Source organism: Hyla sarda, chromosome 6 (genome assembly GCF_029499605.1).
Source record: "Hyla sarda isolate aHylSar1 chromosome 6, aHylSar1.hap1, whole genome shotgun sequence".
Taxonomy (NCBI): Eukaryota; Metazoa; Chordata; class Amphibia; order Anura; family Hylidae; genus Hyla; species Hyla sarda.
In genome coordinates this window covers 290,135,830-290,153,375 of record NC_079194.1, presented here as the reverse complement: position 1 = coordinate 290,153,375, position 17,546 = coordinate 290,135,830, and positions in this window count along the sequence as shown.

Here is a 17,546-nt window from a genome sequence, read left to right as displayed (position 1 = left end):
TATATATTTTCTTAATTGTCATGGATGGCCTTTGTAGAAAATGTGGAGAGAATATATATGGTCACATGTCCAGCTCTTGTCCAAGAGTTGTTTAACTCCACCCCCTTTCCTGGGAGTAGAGGTGGAACCAAGTATTTAGTTTGTGGAGTTCTGACTTGACCAGAGTACATTGGGCACACTTGTATCTGTAGCTCTTAACAGGAGCCTTAGGTTTAGCTAAAGTCATGCAGATACACCTTACAATTCCTAGTCTTGTCAATATCCAAGATCCAAGTAAATCTGCCTAGCCAGTCGCAAGGATAACCATATCTCTACAGAAAAAAGTAAGGAAACGGGTATCATTTGAGAGAAAATATTCAAAGGACTCAGTTGCAAACATATACAGTGATCCCTCAACTTACAATGGCCTCAACATTCAATGGTCTTTTCTGGACCATTGTAACTTGAAACCAGAATCAACATTCAATACTACAGACAGTCCAGATCTGTGAAACGTGTCAATGGCCGAAAGAACCGACCAATCAGAATGGGCATTCACTGGTAAAACACCTTTATTACCTGTATTATTGAAGTGCATGCACTGACTGGTGTCTGGTAGCGCCCGCTACAGTACAGAGAGGTATTACATGTTTTGACCCTGAAGAAGCTACATAGACAGTGATTACAGCTTCCAGCAGCTCTTTCTTACATTTATATGTGTAGTGTCCCAGTACAGGACATGGTCCTGCATTACGCTTAGGCCCTATCAGGTGGAGTCCCTCAGTGATCTGGAGGCTCTCCTGCAGTGTCTCCCCTGCGGTTTTAACAAGTGTCATTTATGGTCATTGGATTATAGTCAGTGTCCTAACGTATAGCTAGTCTAAAGGACCTGTGAGAAGTCTGAAGGACCTGTGGAATGTCACATGTTATGTTGTCACATGTTATGTTATGTTGTCACATGTTATGTTATGTTGTCACATGATGTTACCCAGAGAGCACCAGCTTAACCTATGACCCACAGCTTGACCAATGCCCCCCACTTAGTTCCTGGCCACCTCTCTGGGAATCAGGCCTAGCTGTGAAGATAATTCCATCTGTCTTAACTCAGTAAAGCCTCCGTTAACCCATAACTGGTTGTGGACTCTCCTTTTAATAACTAGCCATTGGAATAGCGGAGATACCGTTCTAGTGGTTCCGCTACCCAAAAACCACTCTGGCGTCAAGAACACTTGGGGTTAATACCATCTTGCCCCAGGGGTTAATACCATCTTGTCCCTCCACCTACACCGCCACACCCTGTGGTCCCGCCATACACCGTAGGTCACCACATATGTAAGGACTTGCTTTATCTTAGTTATCTTCTTATTTTTCTTTAATCCTCTCTTTTTCCTATATTTGGATGACATTTTGGTGGCTTCAGAACCAATTACCAGGTTTCCATAGAGTTATGGTCTCAACATACAATGGTTTCAACATACAATGGTCATCCTGGAACCGATTAATATTGTAACTTGAGGGACCACTGTAATGGACTTGCTTGCCTCAAGTCCTGGTCCGGTAACACACTGACAAGTCCTTTTGGATGCACCAAAGGTGACTTGTCTCAGCACTGTCCATAAAAGTAAGTGCAGGGGAATTCTACACAGTTTACCATGAGTTTGTCTACATTCCATAGAGACATATACAAGACTGTGCAAAAACAACAAACAAACAAACTTGCTAAAAGGCCAAAGTCTGAGTGTAACACACAATCTTAAAGAAGTACCCCGGTGGAAACCATTTTTTTCTTATCAGCCGGCTCAAGAAAGTTAAACAGATGTGTAAATGACTTCTATTAAAAAAAATCTTAATTTCCTGGCATGGACAGAGGTGGCAGCAGAGAACACTGTGGTCAGACTGGAAAGAACTACACAACTTCCTCTGAGGCATACAGCAGCTGATAAGTACTTGAAGGATTAAGATTTTTTTTTTTTAATAGAAGTAATTCACAAATCTGTTTAACTTTCTGGCTCCAGTTGATTGGGAAAAAAATGTTTTCCACGGAGTACCCCTTTAAGGAGACTGTGACTAGTAATAAAATACTGTTTCTCCTGAGACCAACGTTGTGTTACAAACAACTGTACAAAATTCAAGCAACATTCCCAATTATTTGCATTTTATTGATCTGTCTCAGGAGTTGGAGTAAAGATTACAGTTGTTCCCTGATACCCTGACAATAGAAGTGTATGGAAAAACAGAAGGTTACACCACTCAAGCCATGTGACATAACAGGGACTGCTACCCTCATCATCATACAAACACAACACGTTCCCCAAGCCCAGTGTTTTGCTGTCCAGGCATGCCAGGAGTTGTAGTTTTGCAACAGCTGGAGGCACACTGTTTGCCAAACACTGCCCTAGCCAACCACATATCTATCAACTAATCTCATTATTTGTCGCAAAAGAAATTCTCTCCAAATAAAATACTTCCAATTCATATATATATATGCCCCTTTAGCGCACGTCAAATCGCATTTACAAACAATGGCGAGCGATGAATTATTCAGCCCCCATCGTGTAATGCATTTTCATTTGTTTAATCCTTTTATGCACTTAAAATACTACGGGGAAGAAAATATTCCCATCGGAGCAGCCCTGCGACTTTGGCGAACGCAGATATATGCATGGTTGGATATAGGCGCTAATGTAATCACAGGGGCAGGGGTGCAGCGCTGCCTTTAATGGCGTTCACTCCATTGTATAAATAATGTTGACTTCTTGAACCCAACCCCCCCAGGAACTTCTTAAAAGGGTCTATAGGAGAGTGCGAAATCTACTTGTTTTTTTTTATCAGAAAACTCCTCTCTATTCATTCTGAGTTGCAATACCAGATAAGGGGCGCTTTTTCGGAAAAAAAACAATTTTTTTTCAACTCTTAGGCTATGTTCACATGGCAGAATCTCAGTGGAATTCTGTGTTCTCAAAACACAGAATTCCACTGAAACTTAAAGGGGTACTCCAGTGGAAAACAATTTTTTTTTTTCTAATCAACTGGTGCCAGAAAGTTAAACAGATTTGTAAATTACTTTTATTAAAAATCTTAATCCTTCCAGTACTTATCAGCTGCATTCAGGACCTGTCCAGAGCAGGAGCGAATCCCCATAGCAAACCTCTCCTGCTCCAGATATTTCCTGACATGGACAGAGGTGTCATCAGAGAGCACTGTGGTCAGACTGGAAAGAACTACACAACATCCTGTGGAGCATACAGCAGCTGCTAAGTACTGGAAGATTTAGGATTTTTTTTTATAAAAGGAAACTACAAATCTGCTTAACTTTCTGGAACCAGTGGTTATGAAAAAAATGTTTGCCACCGGAGTACCCCTTTAAAGCCCCATTAATTTCAATAAGATTCCACCATGGATTTCTGAAAAATTAAAGATTTTTGACTGCTCAAACTTGAAGCGGGAAACTTACTGTAAACCTGCCCGTGTGAATGTACCCTGTACATTCACATGGGGGCAGGGGGGGGGGGCATGCTGGGATTTGCAGTTTTGCAACATCTGGAGGGCTACTGCACAGTGATCTCCAAACTGTGGCCCTCCAGATGTTGCAAAACTACAAATCCCAGCATGCCCAGACAGCAAACTGCTGTGTGGGCATTCTGGGAGTTGTAGTTTTGCAAGATCTGGAGGGCCACAGTTTGGAGATCACTGTGCAGTAGCCCTCCAGATGTTGCAAATCCCAGCATGCACAATGATCTGCAAACAGTAGCCCTCTAAATCTTGCTAAACTACACATACCAGCATGCCCAATCGGCTGTCTGGGCATGCTGGGAGTCGTAGTTTTGCAACATCTGGGGGGGGGGGGGGGGCTACAGTTTAGAGAGCACTGTGTTGTGGTCTCCAAACTTTAGCCCTCTTCCCCCCCCCCCCCCCCCACAGATGTTGGTAGGCAACTACACACCGACTTCCGTATTCTTCACCAGGGAGCCACGAGGGAGCTGCACGTCATCGCCGCCCGCTGCCACCGGTCAGGTAAGGGACCTCAACAGCCGCCGGTCACGCTACAGTTCCCACGTTCTGCCCGGATTACCGTCGGTGGGCAGGACGGGGGAACCGAACTTTAACCCCCCCCCCCCCGTCCCCGATCTGCTATTGGTCGTCGCTTCTTGACGACCAATAGCAGGGATAGGAGGGGTGGCACCCCTACCACCTAACTCCTATCCCTTCAAGGGGACCGGGGGTGTCTTGGACACCCCCGATCCCCCTGATTTTCCGGGTCACTGGACACCGGTATGACCCAGATCCGCCAAAAATCGTCGGTCTGAATCGTTGGTCTCAGGACCCCCCTGGGCATATGCACGGGATGCCCGCTGATAGATATCAGCAGTCATCCCGGTCCGGTCCCCGAATGGCTAGCGGCAGGGACCAGAATTCCCACGGGCGTATCCATACGCCCTCCATCCTTAAGGACTCAGGATGCAGGGTGTATGCATACGCCCTTCGTCCTAAAGAGGTTAAAGGGGTTATCCAGGAAAAAAACTTTTTATATATATATCAACTGGCTCCAGAAAGTTAAACAGATTTCTAAATTACTTCTATTAAAAAATCTTAATCCTTTCAGTACTTATAAGCTGCTGAAGTTGAGTTGTTCTTTTCTGTCTAAGTGCTCTCTGATGACACCTGTCTCGAGAACTGTCCAAAGTAGAAGCAAATCCCCATAGCAAACCTCTTCTACTCTGTGCAGTTCCCGACACAAGCAGAGAGAACTGTTGCCAGACAGAAAAGAACAACTCAACTTCAGCAGCTGATAATTATTGGAAGGATTAAGATTTTTTAATAGAAGTAATTTACAAATCTGTTTAACTTTCTGGAGCCAGTTGATAGATATACATATATAAAAAAATGTTTTTTCCTGGAATACCCCTTTAACCTATTCTCTATCACCATAATTGTATGTGGGGCCTTTGGTCTCACTGTTTTATGACACAATGTAGCTTACTACATACTATATACCAGAGAACAACAAGGCATAACCAATGCCGATTAAAATAGTATATTTTATTAAATCAACATAAAAACTTTACAAAAGAATTGTGCAAATGTGCCAGTATCCAGATACAATCCAATATTGCTGCTGGTGATGTTGTAAACACGTAAAAATACACTATTCTATTTGTTGAAGTGGAGTAAGTAATGCAAAGGGAACAGTGGTAATATTCACCAGCACTTCACCTTATAACAATATTTAAGGCCCTGTGGCCCCCAAAGATTAATTCCCCCCACATGGGTTACATCGCTCTATGCCATTGAACACTCGCCCATAGGCTGCTTTCACACTATGAGCATTCATCCGTGATTAAATGTCAGTTTTCTGTGGGAAAACTTATGTATAATAACGGATGAAATAACGGGTGCGAACGGATGAATAAATATTCATCCATTAAGACCCGTTATAACATCCCTCATGTATGGCCGTAACACCTCTGCCTACAGACTCCCACAGCCAGGACTACTACCACTCCCATCATGAAACAGACTTTTTTCCATGATGGGAGTAGTAATTTCCTGGCTACGGGAGTCTGCCGGTGGCTGGGGAGGCTACATTAGTGTTTGTACTACTACCCCCATCATGGAACAGAGTATGTTCCAACATGGGGGTTGTAGTACAGGGGCTGAGGGATTGATTCACTGGGGGTTATAGTACAGGGGGTTGTAGTACAGGGGCTGAGAAGTTTCACCTCCTGAGACCCGATGCGATCAGAAGTTATTAAGCAGGGGAGTGGGCGTCATGGTCCGCAACCCTGCGATGTATAGTGTGTTTTAACTTTCATTTTTTAATCCCCCGCGGGGAGCCCTGAGTGGCCGGTACTGAGGAGCCAATCAGGGCTCTCAGCGGGAGATTTAAAAATGAACATTGTGAGTAGCAGGGGCCATATGTATATTAAAAGCGCTGTGCGGGGCAAGATATATAGCACTGCAGGAGGGGGACAGGTAGACATATAGCCTATATATCTAGCCCCCAGCGCATTTATATTCCCCTCCCCCGCAGCGCATTAATAAAGATATGACCCCCCACCAGCGCATTTATAAATATATCCCCCCCGCAGGCGCATTAATAAATATATATCCCCCGCCGGCTCATTAATAAATATATATCCCCCGCAGGCGCATTAATAAATATATATCCCCCGCCGGCTCATTAATAAATATATAGCGCTGCTAATAGATATACTTTTCATTCATAGCGCTGCAGGGATATATGTAAATAGAAGCACTGGGGGGTGCAGACATATAGAGTTATCTGCCCCCCACAGCGCTTCTATATACATATGCTGCTGGCTGCTGCTAGAATGCTTTTCATTCATAGCGCATCGGTAACATATGTATATAGATGGCAGCGCTGCGAGAATACATTATACATGTGCTGCGGGGGGTACATTATACTTGCGCCGACGGGGGATATATATTTATTTATGCGCCGGCGGGGGATATATATTTATAAATGCGCCGGCAGGGGGTGTGTATATATATATATATATATATATATATATATATATATAAATGCGCTGCAGGGGGCATATTATAAATGCACTGGGGGGCTAGATATATAGGCTACATGTCTGCCCCCCCTGCAGCACTATATATCTTGCCCCCACCCCGCTTTTAATATACATATGGCCCCTGCTACTCACAATGCTCATTTTTAAATCTCCCGCTGAGAGCTCTGATTGGCTCCTCAGTACCGACCATTCAGGCCTCCCCGCCGGAGATTTAAAAATGAAAGTTAAAACACACTATACATTGCAGGGTTGCGGACCATGCCGCCCGCTCCCCTGCTTAATAACTTCTGATCGCATCGGGTCTCAGAAGTGAAACCCGGTGCCATCAATCCTTCAGCCCCTGTACAACAACCTCCATCATGGAACAGACTCTGTTCCATGATGGAGATAGTATTACAAACACTAAAGTAGCCTCACCAGCTGTCTGCAGACTCCCGCAGCCAGGGAACTACTACTCCCATCATGGAAAGAAGTCTTTTCCATGATGGGAGTAGTAGTAGTCCCTCAGCTCTGCAGGAGTCTGCTGATGTCACCTCTTCTGAGCTCAGAAGTAACAACGGATATTATAAACCAGGGGCAAACGGATGACATAAAGGCTCATCCGTTTGCCATAGACTTCAATGTTAAAAATAACGGCCGTTAATTTACCAGTTTCTTGTGATGGAAAAAAATTAGTGCGTGTACCGTTTTTTCTTCCGTCACAAATAACGTCAGTTATTCATGACAGACTATAACAGGTCATAACAGATAATCAAAAAATCACATAGACTTGAATGGGATTTTGTAATGGACGTTTAAAATCCGTTATGAAGACTTTTCTAACGGACGTTTATAACAGATCTTTTAACAGATTAATTTTATAGTGTGAAAGGGGCCTTAAAGGGGGTACTCCACCCTAAGCATCTTATCCCTTATCCAAGGTCGCGAGGGATTCCGCTGCTGCTGCAACCGGCATTTGTTTAGAGCATCGGGTGCAGTGCTGGAGGCTTGTGATGTCATGGCCACGCCCCCTCAATGCAAGTCTATGGAAGGGGGCGTGAGGGCAGTCATGCCCCCTCCCATAGACTTGCATTGAAGAGGCATGGTCGTGACATCACGAGTGGGGCGTGACCGTGATGTCATGAGCCTCCGCCCCGCATCGCCAGTCATCCGACAGGGAGCAAAGTTCCCTCTGTGCATCGGATGTCTGGGGTGGCGCGGGGATCGCGGGGGTCCCATCAGACATCTTATCTCTTATCTTCTGCCCTTTAAGTGCTCCCAAAGATGGAGATCAGCGCTCCTTATCATTCCTGTCTCTCCTCTCCATTAGCAGATGAAGAGCCCCATTGCTATGCACGAGGTGGCGTTTCTGGAGGATAGTCTGCACTGTGACCTACTCATTTCTTGCCCTTTGAAATTACCAGTGACATGAAACCAATTGTCTGAATACAGAATATCCTATTTCTCCAAGTGGAAAATGTCAAACGGCGACATGATCTACGAGGAGCGGTCCCCTCATGGTCGCGGGTTCTTCTGTGGACAGGTAAAGGTCACATAGGTCCTCTTACTGATGGACCCCGGTCTAGACACAAAGTGCATTAACTATTCAGCTGGTAACAGAGACACCGGCCACAGTATACACTGGCAATGCCACGCTGCGGGGTATAGAGGTCACCGACTGCTACAAAGACAAAATACAGGACAAATCTAAAGCTGATAGAAATAGGTAATGTCTGTATGATATTACACTGATATATAATAGATTATATATCATTTATATAACAGGTATGTCAAAAGTCATATACAGCTCTGAGCCATCCAAGCTGACTGCATCTTGTGTTATATCCTGTATTATACTCTAGAGCTGTACTCACTATTCTGCTGGTGAGGTCACTGCGTACATACATTACATTACTTATCCTGTACTGATCCTGAGTTATATCCTGTATTATACTCTAGAGCTGTACTCACTATTCTGCTGGTGAGGTCACTGCGTACATACATTACTTATCCTGTACTGATCCTGAGTTATATCCTGTATTATATTCCAGAGCTGTACTCACTATTCTGCTGGTGGGGTCACTGTGTACATACATTACATTACTTATCCTGTACTGATCCTGAGTTATTTCCTGTATTATACTCCAGAGCTGTACTCACTATTCTGCTGGTGAGGTCACTGTGTACATACATTACATTACTTATCCTGTACTGATCCTGAGTTATATCCTGTATTATACTCCAGAGCTGTACTCACTATTCTGCTGGTGAGGTCACTGTGTACATACATTACATTACTTATCCTGTACTGATCCTGAGTTATATCCTGTATTATACTCCAGAGCTGTACTCACTATTCTACTGGTGAGGTCACTGTGTACATACATTACATTACTTATCCTGTACTGATCCTGGGTTATATCCTGTATTATACTCCAGAGCTGTACTCACTATTCTGCTGGTGAGATCACTGTGTACATACATTACATTTCTTATCCTGTACTGATCATGAGTTATATCCTGTATTATACTCCAGAGCTGTACTCACTATTCTGCTGGTGAGATCACTGTGTACATACATTACATTACTTATCCTGTACTGATCCTGAGTTATATCCTGTATTATACTCCAGAGCTGTACTCACTATTCTGCTGGTGAGGTCACTGTCTACATACATTACATTACTTATCCTGTATTGATCCTGGGTTATATCCTGTATTATACTCCAGAGCTGTACTCACCATTCTGCTGGTGAGATCACTGTGTACATACATTACATTTCTTATCCTGTACTGATCCTGAGTTATATCCTGTATTATACTCCAGAGCTGTACTCACTATTCTGCTGGTGAAATCACTGTGTACATACATTACATTACTTATCCTGTACTGATCCTGAGTTATATCCTGTATTATACTCCAGAGCTGTACTCCCTATTCTGCAGGTGAGGTCACTGTGTACATACATTACATTACTTATCCTGTACTGATCCTGAGTTATATCTTGTATTATACTCCAGAGCTGTACTCACTATTCTGCTGGTGAGGTCACTGTGTACATACATTACATTACTTATCCTGTACTGATCCTGAGTTATATCCTGTAGATCTTTTATTAAAAAATATAAAACATTACAAAAAGAATAAACATCACCATAACAATAATACAAACAACATACACCTGTATAATATATACAAAAATGAGTCCATATTAGTCCAAAAATGTCCAACCAAGTATCTTCTGGTCCAGCCTCATTCTCACCAAACACACCGCTATAATAACAACAACTACTAAACACTCTACAATAATAATAATACTTACAGTAATAATAATAACAATAATAACTAAAAACTGGTCCGGTTGCATTTCCCCACCCAAAATAATAAATATAATAAATATGTGTCAAACCACCAACAAACACCACAATAAGAAAAACCGAATATACAATGTTTTTTATATATAATTTTTTTTTTTTTTTTTGGCCCTGAGCTGGTCCCGCATCCCATGCCCCCAGTACATAACAGACATCCATGAACCAGTCCAGGATTTTTTTTTTTTTTTTTAAATAAAAAGTCCCACACAGAATCCCCCCTCCCCCCATCTACCCACCACCCAACCTAACACTAAACCCCAACACGACACAACCCCTAGAAAAAAATACAATATATATATATATATACACATATACATAAATGTACAAACAAAACAAATATATACAAAATAATACAAACCAAACAACAAACATCAATAAGGCTTTTCAATCACACAAACCCCTAAAGCTCAAGTTCAGTGCCTGCAAGCCCTATATCACCATATATCTACAGCACAAAACAAAAAGACTAATGTGCCAGCATCAGCCCACCACCAGGGGGAGACAACAGGCTAAGGCACTTTAAAGGCAGAGCCCCTCCACAGACGAGAGGCCCTGCCAGCACCCAGCCTCTCGTACTCCAGAGAACGCACCTTCACCAGGTCACCAAGAATGTTCCTAACCACCTCACCCACAGGGAGGATTTTACGCTGCGTCGACACTAAACACCGTGCGTTCCACGTGTAATACCTGACCACTGAGCTGACTAGGAATAAAGTGCACCGGTCCCAGCCTCCAAGGTTTCTGAATGCCCCATAGGCCCATTCCGCATAGGAGAGACTGGCCAGCCGAGGCCAACCAATGGAAGCGCCCACCCTGTTGTAAACCTCTGTGTTAAAGGGACAATGAAGCAGAAAATGCTCCATGCTTTCCAGCATGCCTCCACACTCTTCGCGGGGACATCCCCGGTCATCAGAGCTCCTGCACTTCAGATTGTCCCTCACACACAGTTTCCCATGGAAGCAGCGCCAAGTCAAGTCCCAAAACTTCAAGGGGATCCTGATAGAATTCAAAAGCTCTAATCCCACCTCCAGATCCCGACTTGGGCAGTCCTTGAGTGCCAATGGCCTCTGGAAATGAGAAGACAGGACCCTCTTGTCAAGGAATTTCCTCGACAGAGTCCTAATCTCCCACATCTCCAGACCCCACCGACGAATAACCTTCAGAACCGGGGTAGCATAAGCCGGGAGATGCCCGTGTGGTGTGCGAAGATCCTTCACTTGCCCTCCTGTCTCCCATTCCTGGAAGAAAGGCCGAAACCATCCCCTACAGGAGGATACCCACGGAGGAGCCCTCTCTGACCAGAGGTTTGCTATATTGGTCTTAAGAAAGGTATTCACTAGGAACACCACAGGGTTGACCATACACAACCCCCCTAGTCTCCTCGTACGGTAAGTAACCTCCCTCTTCACTAGGTTCAGTCTATTCCCCCATAACATTTGGAAGAACACACTGTAGACCCGGGTCCAGAGAGGTTCTGGCAACATGCATACACTGCCCAGATATATCAGCAAAGGGAGCAGGAAAGTTTTCATCAGGTTAACCCTTTCCCGGAGGGTCAAAGACCAACCCTTCCACTGATCTACCTTCTGAGCGGCGATCTTAAGCCTGCTGTCCCAGTTTTGTTTGGGGTAATCCCCTTGACCAAATTCGATGCCGAGGACTTTTGCGGATTCCTGGGGCTCTGGAAGGGCGTCCGGGAGATCAAAATCAGGATCTCCCCCTCCCAGCCAGAGACTCTCACACTTATCCTGATTGATCTTTGACCCGGATGCCTCCGAGTAGCGGTCCACCTCTGACACCACCCATCTGCCCTCCTCTTGTGAGGAGACAAACACGGTGACATCATCAGCGTACGCTACCGCCCTCAGAGCCGAATCCGGCACCTCCAGGTCCATTCTCACCCCCGCCAACGGTCCACAATCAATCCCTCTAAGGAAAGGATCGATTGCAAACACGTACAGCAAAGGGCTCAAAGGACAACCCTGACGGACACCAGACCCAACCTCAAAAGAGCGGCCAATCCAACCATTCACAAGCGGGAAACTCTCTGCCCCTACATACAAGGTCTTAAGCCAATCAACAAACCCCCCTGGCAGGCCATATCTCAGAAGGACAGACCAGAGGTACTCATGGTTAACCCGATCAAACGCTTTTGCCTGATCCAAGGAAAGCAAGTACCCCTTCCAGTGGCCAGCCCTACCCTGCTCCACAGCCTCTCGGACACTGAGCACAGCACTGAATGTACTGCGGCCCGAAACAGAGCAATGCTGAGCCCCCGAAAGGAGCCGGGGTGCAAACTCCCCCAGCCGATTAAACAGCACTTTTGCCAGAATCTTTCTGTCCGCATTGAGAAGCGCTATGGGACGCCAATTCTCAATGTGGGACGGGTCTTTACCCTTTGACAGGATGATCAGCGCTGACCTCCTCATTGACTTTGGCAGAGTGCCCGAGGATAGACACTCATTAAAAACCGCGGTCAAGAGGGGAACCAAAGTGTCCTTAAAGGTCTTATAGAACTCAGATGTTAAGCCATCCGGACCGGGTGACTTCTTGAGGGCAAGCCCATCAATAGCCATCCTGACTTCCTCTTCCCGGATCATCTCTGTCAAAACGTCAAGAGAGGGGTCTACTCCTGGTTCAGGGGCGGTTTCAGCCAAGAAAGCTGATACCTTATCTCGATCTAGATCCTTCCTTCCCAAGAGGTGCGAGTAGAAGGATCTGACGACCTCCAGGATCCCTGATCTGGACCTTTTCAAGGATCCCGTACTATCAATCAGTCCTGAGACTACTTTACTATTCACTGACATCTTGCAGTTTCTGTAAGGGTCAGGCGAGCGGTACTTCCCGTAATCCCTCTCAAAAACCAAAGATGCGTGCCTATCGTACTGGCACTTCATCAGCAAGGACTTCACTCTGGAGATATCATCACGACTACCTCCAGTCGAGACAAGGTTCTCAAGTTTCTTCCTCAGGCCCTGGTACAAACGGTACCTGTTTAGGCTTCTGAGGCCTGAGAGCTGGCGGAAGAATCTCGCAACCCTTTCCTTGAAGATCTCCCACCACTCTGACTTACTGCTACAAAGGCCCAGCAATGGTACCTGGCTCTGAAGAAAATCCTCAAAGGACTGTCTTATATCCGCTTCTTCCAAGAGAGACGAATTCAGCTTCCAATAGCCTCTGCCCATCCGGGGGGTCTCTGTGACATTCAGAGAAAACAAAATTAAACAGTGATCGGAGAACTCCACCTCAACAACAGACACTGCTGAAGAGACGGCTTCCTCCTTTAAATAAAACCTGTCTATTCTAGACCTACAACTACCCCTATGATAGGTGAATCCCGCGTGGCCTGGGGTGTGCCGGATGTGGACATCCACCAGGCGAGCCTCACTCACTATGCTATTAAGGGCGACGCTATCATAAGTCAGCTTGTCTCTGGCACCTCCCCTGTCTTGGGGCCTCGTGACAGCATTAAAGTCCCCTCCAAAGACCACCTGCCGACTTGTAAAAAGATAGGGCTTGATCCTCATAAAGAGGCACTTCCGGTCCCACTTAGACTGTGGGCCGTAGATGTTAATAAGGCGAAGTTCTTGTCCCCTCATGAGGACATCTAAGATCAGGCACCTCCCCATTTCTAACTCGATAACCCGTCGGCATTCTACCGCTGCGGTAAAAAGGACCGCCACTCCGCTATACGGCTCGGCCCCAAGAGACCAGTAGGAGGGCCCATTCCTCCACTCTCTTTTAGCCTTGTAGATAGATGACATATCTGTTAGCCTGGTCTCCTGCAAAAATAAAATATCAGCATTAATATGGGCAAAAAAATCATAGGCAGCAAATCGAGCCGTATCTGACTTAATGCTGGCGACATTAATGGACGCCAGCGTCAATGGAGAGGGTGCCGCCATCAAGGGTGATTGAGTTAAACAGCTTTCTTTTTCCCACTCCCCTTCTCACCCTCCACATCAGAAGAACTCTTCACCCTCTTTAGAGAAATAGAAGTGTCCATCTCACCAGACGTCGTTTTACTTTCCTCGTTTCCGGATTCCAGGCCAGTCCCTTCCCCCGAGGACATAACCTCCCCAGGGGAAGAGGACTCGGCGCCCCCTGGAAGCTCCTCTGCCACCTCCCCCTCATCCTCCCCTTCCGAAGAAGAGGAGGAGATGTCCCTGAGGGGTCGGAATCGATTGGAAAGGCCAACCAGAGGGGAGTCAGTTTTGCCTTCCTGTGGCACCTGGACCAGGGTGGGAGAAGATCTTAAATCTCCCTTTTTTTTCCTACTTGTACCCCGCTTTCGTGTCTCCTTCTGCCATCCCCCATCATCCTCCTCCACGCTATCTGAGGAGATGGCACCTTCCTCATTCTGGATCCTCCTGACCTCCTCATTCAGCTCGCCATCCCTCAGGGTCTCAGCAGCAAGGTTGGCCTCTGGGACAGAATGAGAGGTTGTCCCGGTAACCCGGGCTTTCCCCATCACCCTATCCCTTTGGCGTTTATCAAGACGTCTTAGTTGGGCTGGTGTCTTTTTCTTGCTGTTCCTCACTGACCCCTCAGTTCCTCCACCCCTGCTAGTCCCCCCCCCAGCAGATTCCGGCTCGTGATCTTCACCCGCTGGGGACAAGACCGCATTAGCGAAAGAACGAGGACAACGACTGAATGGGTGACCTAAGTCACCACACAGGTGACACCTAATCTCTGCACAAGATGCGGCAAGATGGCCTACACCCCCACACAAGGCACATTTCTGCACCGTACAGTTTGCACTGAAGTGTGTGGGGTCACCACATCTGTGACAGAGCTTCGGCTGACCCCGGTAGAAAATCTGGATACGATCCCTACCGAGAAAGGCAGAGGATGGAATATGGGTAACTGTATTTCCTGAACGTTTAAGTTTTACCAAAAACGTCCAGGCTCCTGACCAGATGCCAAACTCGTCCCTGTTCTTCTGTGGGACCCCCATTACCTCGCCATACCGTCCTAACCAGGTGATGATGTCAACACAAGAGAGTGATTCGTTACGGGTCAAAACGGTCACTCTCTTGATTTCGTTTTGGCGAGACAATGCCTGTATGGCAAAGTCTCGCCAGCCGGGCTCATTCTTTACCAATTCATAATTCGACCAGAAAAGCTCAAGCCCTTCCGACCGAACAAAACTGATATCGAATTCAGGAGTACCGTAGGGATGTATCAAGGCGAAGATATCAACTGCCTTGAAGCCCATCTTTAGCAAGAGCTCAACCACTTTCGTCCTTGAAGGACACATATCTTCGCCCTGCCACCGAAGACGGACTACATTCCTACGGTTACTACCTGCCCCGGCTGTTGGGAGGGACCACACAGTATCGCCCCCTCTTTCCTCTCGGAAGGCAGAGAGACCGTGTCTCTCTATCCAGAAGGACAGATCAACTGCTCTACCCTCTATATTAATCGACCTTTCCCCCTTTTTCAGAGCCTCCAGGAGACGTCGCTGCAATAAACCGTCCCTAGAGTCAGGAGACGAGGAAAGTATTCTACTACCCCCAGCAGTGACATTGGCATAACTCCTATGGTCTGTCACCACTGGGGGGGCAACCGGACCAGACCCTGCACCTACACCACTGCCGATGACAACATCCCCACCACCCCCAATGACAACATTAGCACCAACTCCAATAACATGGTCACCACCTCCCCCAAAAACACCTTCCCCAGTAACATCAATCTCCATCCTCTCCCCAGTCATACATCCCCCAACCCCATTTACCCCATCACTCACACTGGCTGGACCAGCAACAGGTAAACCGGCAAATGATGATGGTGATGTTGATACATTTTCATTCCGTTTTGCCTCGGCATCACGGGGCACTAGAGCTGGGACAACCTCCGCTGGCCCTTTAAGGGACCGGGCAGCATGCTTACCCAGTCTAGAGGAGGCCCCAGCCCTGTTCTTATTAGTGCCCTCCGCCTCATCAGCAATTTCTCCAGTCTTATCAGGGCGCCGCTGATCAATGGGATCAGCGGCGCCAATACAAAATAAGATTTGTTCTTTTCTTTTGGGAGCGTCTGCTACATCTGTATTCACCGTGACTACCTCAGGCACTGAATCACCCCCCCCCTCCCACAGGGGAGCGAACTACAGCCCCGGAGTCTGCCTCTATGCCCACTGCTGGGCTGCCCTCACTGTCCGGCCTTGCGGCCAGTGCCTTCTCTACTCCATCCCTGCTACTGCAAACAGGCATGGAGTTTTGCGCCCTTTTAGTACCTGTACTCTCCCCGCTCCTTTGCACCGAGTCCACCACAGAACACGGGCTGGGCTGGGTAACGGGGCTTGCACAATGAGCTGACCCTGCGGCCGACTCAGGGTTTACAGGGAGGGGGGTGTAGATGTAACTCACCACTTCTTGCTGCTTTGGCTTGGTCTTCTTTTTCTTACCCCCAGGTGCCTCATCTGGCAGCTCATCTCCGAACACCAGATTCTGAGGACACACTGGGGATTCCAGCATACGTATCTGGGCCATTAGCGCCCCTCCCTGGTAGCTGTTGTCACTGTCTTCCCCTGAGTCGGCAGGTGATACTGCTGGCTGCTGTGCAGGGGGCCCACTGTACGGGGCCTGCTGCTGTTGCGACAGGCCACCAGGTGAATCTGGCTGTTGTTCTCCCTCTATCTCCTCCTCATCATCCACCTGGCTCTCAGGTTGCAGCCCCATCAACCTTCTCTGTTTCTTTTCATCCATATCTCTGAAACGCTCTTGATTTTTCAGCTTTTCTTTAAATGGTCCACTCATCTCCAGCAATTCCTCCTTTCTTTCCTCCAAAGCATTTATTTCAGCCATCAGACCTTTTATCTGTGCCTGGACTTCAGGCTTCTTCTTCTTTGGGGTAACCTCCAGCCTAGAACGGACATGGCGAAGTTCCTCCTGAAGCCTCCTCACAGCTTTCCTGGCGTCTTCATACTCACGGAGGTGACTTACGACCCGGGTAGTATAGGTGGAAATAGACTCCCGGGTCCTCAGCATTCCCCAGCCTTCCTCACTGAGGTCGGCTTCACCTCCGTGAGTACTCTGCCTTCCTCCAGATGACCTTGGCTTTCTGCTGGCAGCACCCAGCTTTCCCAAATTGTGATCCTCGTTTCCAGAAACCTTTCGGCCTCTTGCCTCTGTGGGGGGTGTTGGAGTGACATTGCTGCGACTCCGGGTGGATCGCCTAACCCCCAGATCTTCTGGTGTACAGGCCGCTTGCTGGCCTCTCCTGCCTCCCTGCGGCCTACTCCGGGAGGCAGAAGCCTGTGCCTCGCCTCCCTCACTCATCCCTGGAAACCCACTCCCTCCCTGGGGAGGAGAAAGCAGGTCCCAGGTGGAACAGGTGGTAATTCCCTGGAGCTCAGGAGGCACAGCAGACACTACACAGCTGAACTGAAGCAGAACCACACCCGCAACTGATTGGCTCCCACTCCAGAGCTGTACTCACTATTCTGCTGGTGAGGTCACTATGTACATACATTACATTACTTATCCTGTACTGATCCTGAGTTATATCCTGTATTATACTCCAGAGCTGTACTCACTATTCTGCTGGTGAGGTCACTATGTACATACATTACATTACTTATCCTGTACTGATCCTGAGTTATATCCTGTATTATACCCCAGAGCTGTACTCACTATTCTGCTGGTGAGGTCACTATGTACATACATT